General features: G+C 41.6%; 1 protein-coding gene across 1 annotated transcript in view; it reads right to left on the bottom strand.

Moving 5' to 3' along the window:
- The window catches only part of DACH2 (dachshund family transcription factor 2), a gene marked incomplete at its 5' end in the record, with an annotated part of 277,616 nt that overhangs the window by 23,331 nt on the left and 240,699 nt on the right, over positions 1 to 13,586 (bottom strand). The gene's annotated exons all lie outside the window — the stretch shown is intronic.

Genomic DNA, 13,586 nt, shown 5'->3' with positions numbered 1-13,586 from the left:
ACAGGAAACAAAGCTGTCCAAGAACAGTGCAACACGTGGGCAGCTATTGCATAGGAAAGGTGCAGAAACACGGGGCTGGGTGTGACAAAGATAAATAGGAAGAGGATGATGATGTTGTTCAAGCTAGGAAATGCCCATTGGCTGGGCTGCCAGCCTACCAGCTCAGGCAGCCAAGTCCCTACCACGCAGACGGTGAGGTCCGCTGGCTGGCAGAACCACCCTGCTCTGCCATGTCTGTCCTTGGGCAGCTCCTGGCCAAACGCCTCTGCGGTTAGTGAGGCTCCGCGTTCGGATTAATGATCCGCGCCTCAGCGTGTGTCCAAGAGCCGTGCGAGGGGACCGGGGAAGGAGCAGGAGGGGAGAGGGTAATGACTCAATCCTGGTGCCACGCGGCTTCTGCCTGCAAAAACCACCGACACAGGTCTGCCTGAAGGGTGAGGACAAGCTCTACTGACACCATCTCTGTCTGTAAATGCAGTGCTCAAGGACTCACAAGCAACACCAGGTACCCCAAAGAGGCCTTCTGTGCCTCCAGTTAGGCAATCACTTTCATGTCCCACTCATTGTAATAAAAATGTACAACGTGCTTTTAAATAATTTTCATCATCTACCCCCTTTACTGCAGTAGTTGGTAGTATAACCAATAATTTGAAACAGATCTCATTAGAAAGATTCATTTTTTTCCTATTCACAAAATGCACACAACTATGTAAGTGCTTCCAGATAGCCATGATCAGTGGGACCAAGATGTGCTGCACCAGTACAGCACATCTGCATGTGTTCCCACTTCACAGCTGAAAATCTTCACCTGCCCACTACAGCTGCCAACACGCCACCAGCAAAGGCTTACTGGAAGTTGTCTTCCTGATCCAGGAGCTATTCAAACGTCAGCTGTGTATATGCGAAGTCTGTGTTCCTAACCCTGGGCAAAACCAGGCTGGAATCGAGAAGCTCACTTATTGTCCCCTGGGGTGTGGGCAAAAAACCTGGGTCCTCTCTGGCCACAAGCACCCCTGAAGGCATAGAGAATCACACCCTTTAAGTCCCTGACATCCAGCCAAGTGACCAGTGGCAGAACTGACTGGGAGCCATGGGCTGGTTGCGGGGCTCTGAGAGCCCTTGTGGTGAGGTAAAGGAACTCTGCACCTCAAACTTAGCAACTAGAGCTATGTTTGCAATACATTTGTCTTCTGTAGGATGACACAGTTAATAATATCTAGAGATAATCTAATAATATATAGATTATAGTTATGCAGGATATGATTTATTCTAATGTAGCAACACAGTATCAATATTATTACTGGTGAGTTCAATTTCTTAAAGTACATGTATAACCAGCAGTTAAGTCTTCCAAGTATTTGAAGCAGGCACAGTGCTCCATTTCCTGGATATTCCTGGATAATTATTCCTGCTTTATTAGGGTTTATTTTACAGCTGTGTAAAATAGGTTATAAAGGACAATTCTGCTATTATGTCCTCCCCTGCTTAGGCTTAATAAATATTATATTCCACACTATCCATTAAAGCCAAGCAGTGGAGAAAATAGGAGTGGTAGTAATCTCCTCCACAGATGTAAAATACCTTTAATAAAATAAGGGTGTATAACAGTCAGGAACAAATTACTGAGGTCTGCTTTAATAAAATAGTACCCTTAAAGAAGTATTACTCTTAAGGTACTGACATTCCCACTGGTGATGCAGTGTATCCTTTCAAAGCAGTATAGCTTGTTAAAATGGCAAGATATCTTTTTGCAATAGAGTGTTTGTGTCCGGGCAGATACAAGGTTTGTATAGAATGCATCCAGGGAGCCATAAAACTGGTGGGAAACATATTTCTCCATGGTATTTTAGTACTTCGAAAAATTCAATCACTGGGAAAAAATGTTTTGCTGTAAACATCTGAAGAGCCTTATAAAAGCAATGGCTTCCCACAGCACCTGCTTAAATAATTTTAAGAGGGAGTATGTCTTTGCTCATCTTCTAAAACTTGTAGAAAGACGCTTCTATTAATTTCCCTGGTGCTGTCAGGCCAGGGCACTTCTAATCAGAAATAATTACGAGTGCAATTGGGGGAGGTTCACCAGCAGGATTTTTGCACTGTGGAAATAAGACAACTTTCCAAACTGATAGCTAGGAGAAAGACAATTGCCTTTACAGGAACACATATCCAGAAAGATCATCACCTTAGAAGTTTCCTTCAGAACGAATTACTATTCTTCAGATGTTAACACAGAAGTACTCTGCTCACATGTCCTAAGCGTCTGAATTTAGTTCAGTTAGGCATTGATTTTATAAACCCTGCTTATCAAAAAGCATGAGAAACTCATCAGGTTTACTTTCTGTTTAATTCTACAGGGAAGCAGCAGCTCTGTGCTGTAGCTGTTAGCAGTGCAACACCTGACAACCCCACTGTAGACTTCCACAGAAAATGTCATCCTGACACCTGCTCCTCAGACACCCCAGGCTGCACGCAGCCCACCCCGCAGTCCTGCAGCAGAGGCAGAGGAACTGGGCTGCAGCACCACTGCCTCCTGCACGCCAGCACAGCTCTCATCACAGCAACCCAGGTCCTGCCCAAAACAAGGCGTGTGCCCAGCTCCCACCTGGGGCTTAGCCCGCCCGCAGTGTGCAGCAGCCCTCCCTGATGCTGCCGGTATCTCCTGTAAACATCAGAGGCTACAGAACTGAACCCTAATGCAATCCCATCTCTCCTGGGCTAAGCCACGGTCAGAATTTGGCTTATCCCAGTCCTCTTCCCTCCTTCAACTAAGAGGGCAAGTAATAGGCCCTCTGATAGAAATGTTGTCCTGGTATATCGATATTACATCTTAGTGACAGAATGATTAGACTCACATATATCAGCATTACAGCAGCTCTCGGTGTGGAGAGCTGCATGTCCATAGCAACATAGCACAACTTCGCCACCAAATAATTACACGATGCTCTGGGGAAAGACAAGTTTTCCTAGCACACAGCCAATCTATCAAAAGGGAAAACTCTTTCTGACCCAAATGGCAGCTGCGATCAGAGTATAAATGTAAGCTAACCACCAAGTAGTCCACATCCACTACTTTGTAACCTTGTAACCGTTAAGTTTACTGCTGTCACTTATCTCTTTTAGAAGATCTAATAGTGGGGAGAGGAAAGAAAGGGAAAACTTTCTGCAGAGAGCAGCAGCTACCTGACATTAATCTCCTGTATCCTTCCTTCAGATCATGCAAGCCTTGCAGGCACAGCACCCTTCAGGGACCACCTCGTCAGCACCGACTCCTAATGCATATCTGAGACCAAACACCACTTGCAAAAAGAGTGTTAAATAAAAATCACAAGAGGTTAATAGCAGAGTCCTCTGTTTTTCTCTGCCTGGTTACTAGGAGGGAGCAGGACTACAATTCCCAGCAACTTCTCACCAGTTCTCCTTTACCCTTCTCTCTAGTTAAGGTCCCTCTAGACCTTAAGACAAACAAAAAATGCCACCGGTGTCTTCATCACTAGATGCATTAAAGAGATTTTTGGATAAACCTCTTGGGACTTACATGCTTCTCAACGAAACCCGAAGTACAAACCAAAAGTAATCACACAGGAACCCAGAACGTCAGACCTCTCATGCATTCACGAACAGATTTCACACCAGCCTTGGACTTGGCTGGTAGCTGAAAAATCCTACTTCATGGACCTGCCATTTCCGTGGCTTCTAGATTTGGCAGCTGATGCCTTGAGGGGTGAGTGCCCCAGTGAGCTCTGGAGCTGGCTCCTACAGAGAATGGACGGCAGAAAACACCACCATCTTAAGAACCGTCCCACTGCAAACAGAGAAGCCAAAAACCAACCCTGACCAAACCCAAAATTTCCTTGCACATATTTAGGGAAAAAAATGAGGAACTAAAAAATATCAACCTGCTGCCTGTGTATTTTCTTCCAAATGACTGTATCTGTCCTTCTGGTGGGATCCCCACCAGGTCGGCTAGGAGCACGAACATACTGTTTGCAAGTCATATTAGAAACCCTGTAGGCATGAAATCCTTTACAAATGTTTAGGGTTTTGATTACTGCTACTGCGAATTACGGCTTTTAGCAGATGAAGCATTTTCCTTTTACAACTGGCTTACTCTCTTTGTGGGGCACGTTATATTTTCACTTTGGTTTATTCTACCTCCTTGCTTTGAAACTCTGCATTACTTGAGAGAGAGCTGACATGCCCATTCATGGTACAGCACAAAATGAAGCTTAATGAATCCCAAACGCAATGTACTTCATGTGCTAAAATCAATGTACATTGCCTGATACAGAATCTCCCTGCGAAATTGAAGCATTTGCTCAGAAATCTCTCTCTCAACAGGGTCTTTTCTTTTTTTGTAGCACTTAACTGCCTTTTGTCTGCTCTTGTCTCCCTCCAGTGTTGCTCAGATGGCAATCTTTTATTCCTTGTGCAAACTCATTTGGAAAATGCTGGATGGGCTACAGCTGTGTACTGCTATGTAAGGTCTAATACATGTCAAGCAGTGCTTTATACGCGCTGAATAAACACAATGAAACAATGTTTTAATTGATTAGTAAAAAGGCTGGGTTCTAGACTGAAAGTAGTATTTAAAATCAGATTTAATCAGCTAGTTTTGTAAAATTCTGAAAGGTACTGATGCTGTGCACGCTGCCATTCGAGCCCCGCAGCTTTCACAAAGGTTGCTGCAACCCAAGGTGACGAAGCTGGTGACGAAGCTCTTTCTGCGCAGCGATGAAGAACAAGCAGGGGACCACAATATTAATGAAGCATGAACTTGACCTGGAAAGGGATTTTTCCACATATCTTCTAAGAAATGGAATAAAATACATGGCTTTTAAGAGCCAATCTCTGTCCAGGTGTTGTGGAACCTTTGCAGCCCAGTTGTTCTGAAATAGTAAAATACGTTTTATGATGTAAAGTCTGGATTTATACTCTCCGGTAGTAAATACTGACTTAAAATCAACCTGCATTTTTCTGACAAGGGTATCTAAGGTGGATATGCAGTCTAGAACAAGAAAAAAAATCTCTTTATCTGGTTTAAGCCAACAACTATTAAACCCTACAACTAACTTTTTTTTTTCCAAAGGCAGAATGTCAGAAATTTTATTAATACAAAAAAATTATGTAATTTGTAATAAAAATAATTGTGGATCCTGAAGAGGTGCCTCTGAGCCTCCACAGAGCACTGCTTGGGGAATAACAGATTTTTCTGAAGGACTGTTTGAAAGTTTGGGCAAATATTAATCTCAAATTAAATCAACAGTCTAATTTACTCTTTATACCAATGACTATTCTCCACTGAGTGTATTTCTCTGGGGCACCTGAAGAATCAGTGGAGAAAATGCACTATGAGGCAACTATTATTTTTTGTTTTCTTTTTCCCACAAACAGAAAATGCCTATGTTGTCCTGAAAGTCAGGCTGCAAGACCTGGTAACTCATATTAAGCATCAGCATGAAAAGCCTTCATTAGCTTGAAATACGTGGATTATCAATCAAACAAGGAATAAGCATGAAGCTGATGAAAATGGCAAGCTGCTATAATTACAAGTGATGCTTTGTGCACGATTGTGTCTCAAGAATTGTTACAGGATGCTGTGAACAAAATAATCATTTCTATCCCCAGTCCAGAATAATATGGCCCATTACAATGATGTACTTTGGAGCAGAAATGTCATTTGTTGTGTTCCACATTGCTTCTGTTCTATCCACTGAATCTATATTTAGTTTTATTTTTAAAAAAGGATGAATTCACTTTAGAGAACTGACAGCTTATATGAATATTTTAGTTTTCCTTGCAAGTAACAGGAAAAAAACACCATGGCATAAAACTCCAGCTCCAAGTTCCCCAGAATGCCTACTGAGAATAAATTCTATGTTTATTTGTATTTCATTTTCCTTGAACAACTGCCTTTCCCTTGGGTATCTATTAAAAGCATAAAAAGAATGAGCCAAATTCACTTCTCAATAACATCCATTCAGCATTGTTGAAGCTTGTAAAATTGCACTCGACCAGCCAAGGGGAAAATTTTACTCACTATTTAGTAAATATATATAATTTTTTTCCTGGTTCCGAAGATTTATTGTTTAATCTTTAAATTCTCTGTTTGCTCCTGCTTATCAAAGACGAAAAAGCAGTCATTTTGTTACAGATTTGTGACCTCACATAGGAATAAATGTGATGTCTAAGGTCTGTTCACTCATTGAGCTGTGGTTCACTTGGGACAGCGCTAGACGATGAGTTTCCCATCAGACTTTTTGAAGACTCAAGCAAAATTTCCATCAACTCCACTACACAAAGAACTACTTACATTTTCTTCTGTAGTATTTGCCTGAAGATTCCCATAAATAATCTTATTTGACCTACATTCTCTGCAGATTGGAGAGTGTTAGCAGCAGAATGACTTCCAGCAAATTCGGCCATTGGGAAGGTCTGTTCTCAACGCAAGGCTGGAGAGCACTTTTACACTGCAAACAGTGCCCTATAGAGACATCCCCTTTAGCAGCAACTAAACCAGCAAAATGCACAAAAAATGTACTGAAACAGAAGCTGTGGTCAGGCTGTGACCATAACTGAGATGATTCACAATGAAGCAGCCAAGTTCTCTCTACGCTGTGCTCCTCTCACCTCCTGCATCAAGCTTCCATTGGGCCAGGCTGGGCTACCCTGGGTCACTCTTCACCTACTAGTGCAGAGGTCTTAAAACTGTCATGACATCATACAAAATGAAAAAGACAGTTCCCATTACACAAGATCACTTCTCCCAGTACACCTGACCACCACCATGGCTTTTGTACAGTTTGATTGTCTTTTCCAACAGAGCTTGCAGGAAAAGCCATTCAATAATAACCTTGTAGCATGCAACTATGACTCCTAAATGGAGTACGTGGCCAAGAGCAGGGCTTAGTGTTTCTTGCCACTACCCCTCAAGAAATTACAGTTTATAGCTTGTTAGTAGAAAAAAATATGTCTTTAAGATCTAAGCCAACATTTTCAGAAATATTGTGGATTGTCTTTATTGCCAGCATAACAAACCCCCCAAAATATAATAGCAAGTAATGTGACCATTGCCCTTGGCAGCACCATTAAACTGGGCAGTGAACTACTTCAAATAGCTGCGAGCGTTAAACATTAGTTCTGCCTTAAGTAGGTTGATTTTAACAGTCAAATGTGCACTGCAGTCTATCTGAACATTAAAAGCACCTTTCAAACTTAATTTTACAGAAATGTTAACGACCAGAACAAACTATTGAAGGCAAAAAAGAAAAGTAATTATTTCAACAGATGAAAGGAAGCAGTAAATTAACACTCTTGTTTTAAAAGGGGGCTCCGTAACTTATCTGCTCTAAGGAAATATCATTAACTGAAGGTACTATGGATATTTCACTTAAGATGTTTATGGTTTGGGGTTTCTTTTCTCTTCTGGCCTTTAAAAGTGAGGTTTGAGGCAAAAGGAGAGTTGTAAAGCTTTAATCGAAACACAACGAGTTCCAGAAAATCTTTATCAAAATCCTACCAACGGAATGGGTTCCTAAATATCTGCGTGGTGTGTCATGGGCAGACCTGTACATGCAGTGAGAGAAAGGGAAAGAAAAAACAGAACACTGCCTTCAACAGTGACAACCAGGATGTCCACAGTGGCCCCGACAGCCTAAAGGAAGGAGCAAGACAGAACCAGAATGACTCAGAAATATTCCTAATATTCCACTGGTGCCTACATATATAAAAAATAAAATAGGCACAGCCAAACAAAATTTATTATTACCCTGAATCTTACCTAGGGAGAAATTTGTCATAGCTTAGGCAATGCTAAGCTGCTTGCTGTAGAATACAAAACACACCAACTTTTGTCCATGAGCTATTATTCCGGATAATTCTGAAAACTGTTTTAAAACAGTCATTGGCTCACAAGCAAGATTTTCTTACCATATGTGTTGCAATATGGAAGCAGATTGCAGGCATTTCCAAAAGGAATTTCAGATATATATTTTAAAAATGTTTACAACAAAATTTAGGTGATCATTATTTTTTGTGGACATGCATTTTCCACACAATAAAAAAAGTACCGATATAAACGTGGGGGTTGAAAATAATTTATTCTCTATAATCAGCATAGCTACATATGCTTTTCATTCTGAAATCACTTCTGCACAGACTTCAAATGATGAAATGGTAATTATTCTCGTGACTTATACGTGTCCACTTTGAAAACACGGCCAAATGTAAGGTTTATTCAGCAAAGCTGCATCACTGATGAAAGTGGCTTTAATCTGGGCTTTTAATTAATAGTTTTTTCATAAAGGATATGTTAGCAGATAAAGGTACGATATTGTGTTGCATACAGATCAGCTTGCAAGTGTTTATGCAGATTTCTATAGATACTTAATGCTATGCACACGCAGAGATTCATGTAAGACACACATGACCTAAGAGGTAAGGAGAGTACTGCACTCAGAATTCAGCAATCCTGAAGTAAATCGAGAACCAGAAGGTCCGGAAAAGCTGATGATACAGTCTCAGAAAATACTGGCTCTGGCAGTAAAGCCCATTTAAGTAGTTCCCACGCCATGTAGCACAGCTCATCAGCCCATCCCGTGAAAATCTTTTGGATGCCTATTTTTAAACTACAGCATATAAGTAGAGTCTCTTCACTAACACCTCTGGATGAAACAGGATTATTTTGGGGAGACGTTTCCTTGCTTAAGGTATTTCAATGTGGAAATAGACACAATCTGGTCCATTCTTACACATTACTTCAATCATGGAAGTTAATGTCATTTCACATAAAAATAGGAGTGAGAGTTATTTAAGGCCCCATTTTTTGGTGTGTTTTTGCTAGATGAACAAAATATACCTTGTCCAATTTAAGGATGAATTTGAAGAAAGCATGGGAAAAGTACTCTATAGCGGGCAGCCACCGACGGACAGAATATAGATAGGTGACATCTCAAGGCTTCACACTGGTGACAGTTGGACAAAAACTTGTCCTGGTGCTACCCATCAAGCTGGACACCAGCTGGAAGCAACCGTCCTGATGTGTCCAAGATAGAGACTTCCCAAAGCAGAAAGGCTTTGGATGGGAAGTCACTGCATCAAGGCTGTGTCAGGAGAGCAGAACATCATCCGGGAGAGGGACAGAATCATGGACTGGTTGTGACTGGAAGGGACCTCCACAGAAAATCAATGCCCTTGCTCCTTCAGTGCCACCGACAGCTGGCTGCCCAGGCCTGCCTGAGAAAGCTAAGTGGCAGAGAACGGAAGGCAGACTTCAAACCCAGGGATGTAAAACTGGTTAGAAAAAAATACGGTATAGCTGGAAGAGGGCTGGCAGTTAATCAGATTACAGGTATGAAAGGAGAAGTCTGCTCCACAAATTCACTCTCTCTTTAGTAACCCCAGTTCATCTGAAGGTATTAAGGGGACAATTCAAGGAATAAGCAGTAGCTGAAGACAGTAGGATTATATGACTCAAACCCTTTAACCCTTGTATCAGATCCGCTCAGAAACTGCCAGCTACACTACCCAAATCAAGCTGCAGCCTGCCATCTCTGTGTCGATCACCCACGTCGGATCAATCGTCATTTGGTATTAAGTTGTGATAAATACCACCACATTGAAGCCTTCAAGCAGTAACTCCTACTTCTTGAAATACATTATGACAGTACTGTTGCTATAAACACATCTGCACCAAGTATTAGGGTGAGGTGTATTTGTGAGCCAGCAGTCTAAGATCCTACGCTTTAGCTGCACAAAGCAAGGTATACACTGATTTAAAAATAAATGTGAAATTCAGTCTTCCACAAAAGAAGCAGTGTCATGAGAAAACTCAGGCTTTAAGTTTTGTAAACGCTGCGTTTTCAATATTAGAGTGTCAGTCTTCATTCACTCTCTGACAAGGTTGTCAATCAAACAGCAATCTAGTTTTGTAAGACTTTAACCAAAGATCAAAGCAATGATACTGCTGAGTTCACATTACCTTCCCAGAGATAACGACCTGAACACTTTCATAGCGCTCCATCGATATTAACTTTGCACTATTCCTTCCAAGCAAATAAAAGAGTACAAAGTTTGACAGCCCTCCTGGCTTCTGCTCTCAGCCCCGATCTAAACCGAATCCCAGTCCCCATCCCCTCTACCCCTTTATAACTGCCACCTGGATATTGAAGCTGAAGACTGCAGGACTTGCATTCACTTAAACTTCCGTCAATTAAAAAGGAAATGAAATGTGCTTTCTGTCTCCTTTGGGAAACATGCTGAATGTCTTTTACTCAATAACAATAGTTGGGCAATAAAAAGATGAGTGAGCAAAATGTGGTATATCATCGTTTTGCTTTTGACTTGAGCCCAATGGCAAATGAAAGGCATCCAAAATCAATTTCAAGAAGCTAATAAATTCAGTATGTGAAAGCAATGAAAATATAACTTTTGCAGCCTCATCATCAGGCTGATTTGTAAGCAAAGCTGGGCCCAAGTCCTGCGCACTGTGTAATCCATATTTTCAGTTTCATGCAGGTAATATACTACTCCTAGAGTTTATATTCTGAGGCTAAACACAGGTATATATATATCTTCTTTCTGCAAACATATGTCCTGATAATATCATAATAAAAATCTGAATGTACTATGCCCAGGAAATCGTGTCGATCGCTATCAGCTACTTCCTCCAGTAGCAGTGAAAGAAAGGTGAAGGCTAATGCTGCACGCAAGGGCATGCTCGAAGCAGAGCGACTGCTTTCCACAGCCCCACATCACTTTCAGCACAGACCTCTTTATGGCAGCACAGGGAGGGGGCTGCTGGGGTTTTTATTTTCTTGTTAACTGCCTGAGAAGCTTGCCAGACCATGCCCATCTAACGGCAAACTTCCAAAGGGAAATGAATTGACCGTAATTACAATGTAATTTAAAGTACTTGTTGAGCGATGCCGAATACCTGCGATGTATTAGCTTCTGATCTCACTGGGAAGCAACACACAGGGCTTCCACTTACTCCAAGCACTTACTTCAAATTTACATGAGGAGAAAATTTGATCCACAGTTTCTACCACAACATAAAGTAAGTTGACTCAGGATCAAGTCTGTATCAAAACAATTCAGTGGCAGCTCCTCTTAAAAGCTAACCAGCCTTTACCAAGGGGCTTCCCACAAGACGTGATGTTGCAATGCAATTACAAACAAACTGCTTGAGACAGAGAGGGCCGCACAGATGTCCCTCACCTGGTTTGTAAGGCCAGGACTAACTCCTGCGAAAGCAGTCATGATGCTCCACCTCAGTTACACACCGGGTTTGTACATGCAGCATGAAAAATTACCAGTTAACGCCAAGCCGAGTTACACAAACACAGCGGGTCTGGGAGCTGGGGGTCTCTATGGGGAGAACATCAGAGTTGCTGAGAGCAAAGTTCTATTGCTGACACAGCCCATCTCTGCAATGCCTTCTGAATTTTTTGGTGGATCTGAACCAAGCACAGACAGTGATACTACAGGTAGTCAACCAGACAAACTTACTTGGAAGGCTTCAACAGTGTTTAAATTTTCCTGGGCTGTGGTTCGTATTTAAAAAGAACAAGCATCAAAACGGCACAGGGCTCTGATGTAGAGATTTCTCTGTCAATAGATGGATTTATTTGTTTTGTGTAGATAAAGAGACATGAAGAGAGGGAAAAGAAGGCAGGCAGGCAAGTTGAGTGCTGGACTGAGTTTGAATTGTCAGTGTAAAATGTGGCTGTGGAGTGTAACTGGAGAATGGTGGTATACGGGGACTGGGGACATGTGCGAGGAACAGCAGGTGGAGAAAACTGTGGAACTGAATTATATTTGAAGGGGACAAGTTAGAACTAGGTGAGAACAGTAAAGGAATCACACTCAGAGTGTAAAATATTGCTTTTGTCACTTAGTTCATCCTGTGAACGTGTCCAGGTTTCCCCTTCCCAAGGCAGAACCAATGGGAAATGCTGTTCTTGCTCTATTTCTTCACCAGAGCACCATCCTCCTCAGATGGCGGCAGTTTTTGATAGCCCAGACTGTTATGGGACCTGGGACAACTATTTCCTCACACTGCAGAAAACACCATGCTTATTTTTCATGTTAGAAATATCAGACCTTGTTTCCTCAGTCGTTACGCCAGGATTTTACTGATCAGATGAAAACAAGTGACTACAAAAGCCAAATCAAATCTGAATTATCCTGCAAAACCCTTTCTTTTGTATTTGCTGTATCTATTTTACTGTTCCCCTCTAATATTTATAAGCAAGAGAAAATAATACAAACACTGTTTCTCCAGCTGAAGACAGCCCTTGCCATGCCTGCTCTCCACACTTCCAGCTTTCTAAAACACCCCCAGCAAAACCAGAACATCAACAAGATTAGGTTACTGGTATCTCTGTAGCGTCAAACACGCACAAGAGCACCTTTCAAATCCCCTCTGCAGATAAAGCAGCTACAGCTATATAGATATAGCATGTCTGTATCTATGTCACCTTTAAAATCCAACTCTGTTGCATGGAGTCACCTGGACTTCCTAACACCATTTCCATGCTTGTGTCATCTTGCCTTCCTGAGACTGACTGTGCTGCTTTACATTCCAAGCAGAGGAAACCTGCAGGTCTGTGATCATATACTGCCTGGTGGTCTGGACTTCAGCAGAATGTAAATGTAAGCAAAAGGCATATGAGCACATATGTTTTTATGTGAAACAGAAGTTAAGCTGTGAAGGCAATGCATCACCCTGCAACATGGAGCTACGGTACAAGCGAGTCCTGACCACCTCAGCTGACCCACTCCTCGCATCTCTGCAACCTCGCACACAAGCACAAGGGGTACTGGGCGCGCTGGGGTGAGCTCTGCTCTGTGGGGACTCCTACACACCACACTTGCCAAGTGCTGCTTTGCTCCGTATCCCAGAGCAGAGCAATGTACAGCGAAGAACTGCTGCCTGCTGGATGCACAGCAAGCTACCGGTAACACTGCAAAAGCCCCTCTTACATGTTAGTGTGGTTAAAGTTTAAGATGTTTCACCATTTCATCTTTGATAACTCTGCACAAAAATAGTTTCTGCCAAATTCTGACCGTTTCTTTAAGCATTTGTAAAGATGGCTCTCTTATGAAAACATTTAACACCAGAATAAACTTGAATATAAAAATGTCTAACTGTATCCATAACTAAGTCTTCGTTTAGCTAAAAAGTTTTGATATTATCTCTATTATTTATTCTTCAAAGGAGAACAATGACGAGAAAAGTTCTGCAAATTTGCACTAATGAAGCAGAAAAATCTGCTATGAAGAACTGAATGTTATTAATTACCATGTAAGAAAAAAATGCTAACTGTTAAAAATCTAAGTATACCTAGTCCCTTCTTTTTATGATTTTTATAGTATTTTATGCAAAAGTATGTGCAGGTTATTCCTAAGACTTAATTACAACTTGCACTGGGAATTGTAATTTTGTCACAAATTGGAACTTTTATCAGTGAATTTATGTTTCATGAACACTAAAAGAGAAGCCACTAAAATACGCAGCTAAATTGCATGCTGGAAAAAATCAGATAGGGAACGGGGAGAATGAAAAGTAGAAACAAAGAGACAGCACT

This window comes from Gallinula chloropus, assembly GCF_964237585.1.
Source record: "Gallinula chloropus genome assembly, chromosome: 11".
Taxonomy (NCBI): Eukaryota; Metazoa; Chordata; class Aves; order Gruiformes; family Rallidae; genus Gallinula; species Gallinula chloropus.
Note: the sequence above shows the minus strand (reverse complement) of the source record. Positions and strands in the feature narration are given on the sequence as shown.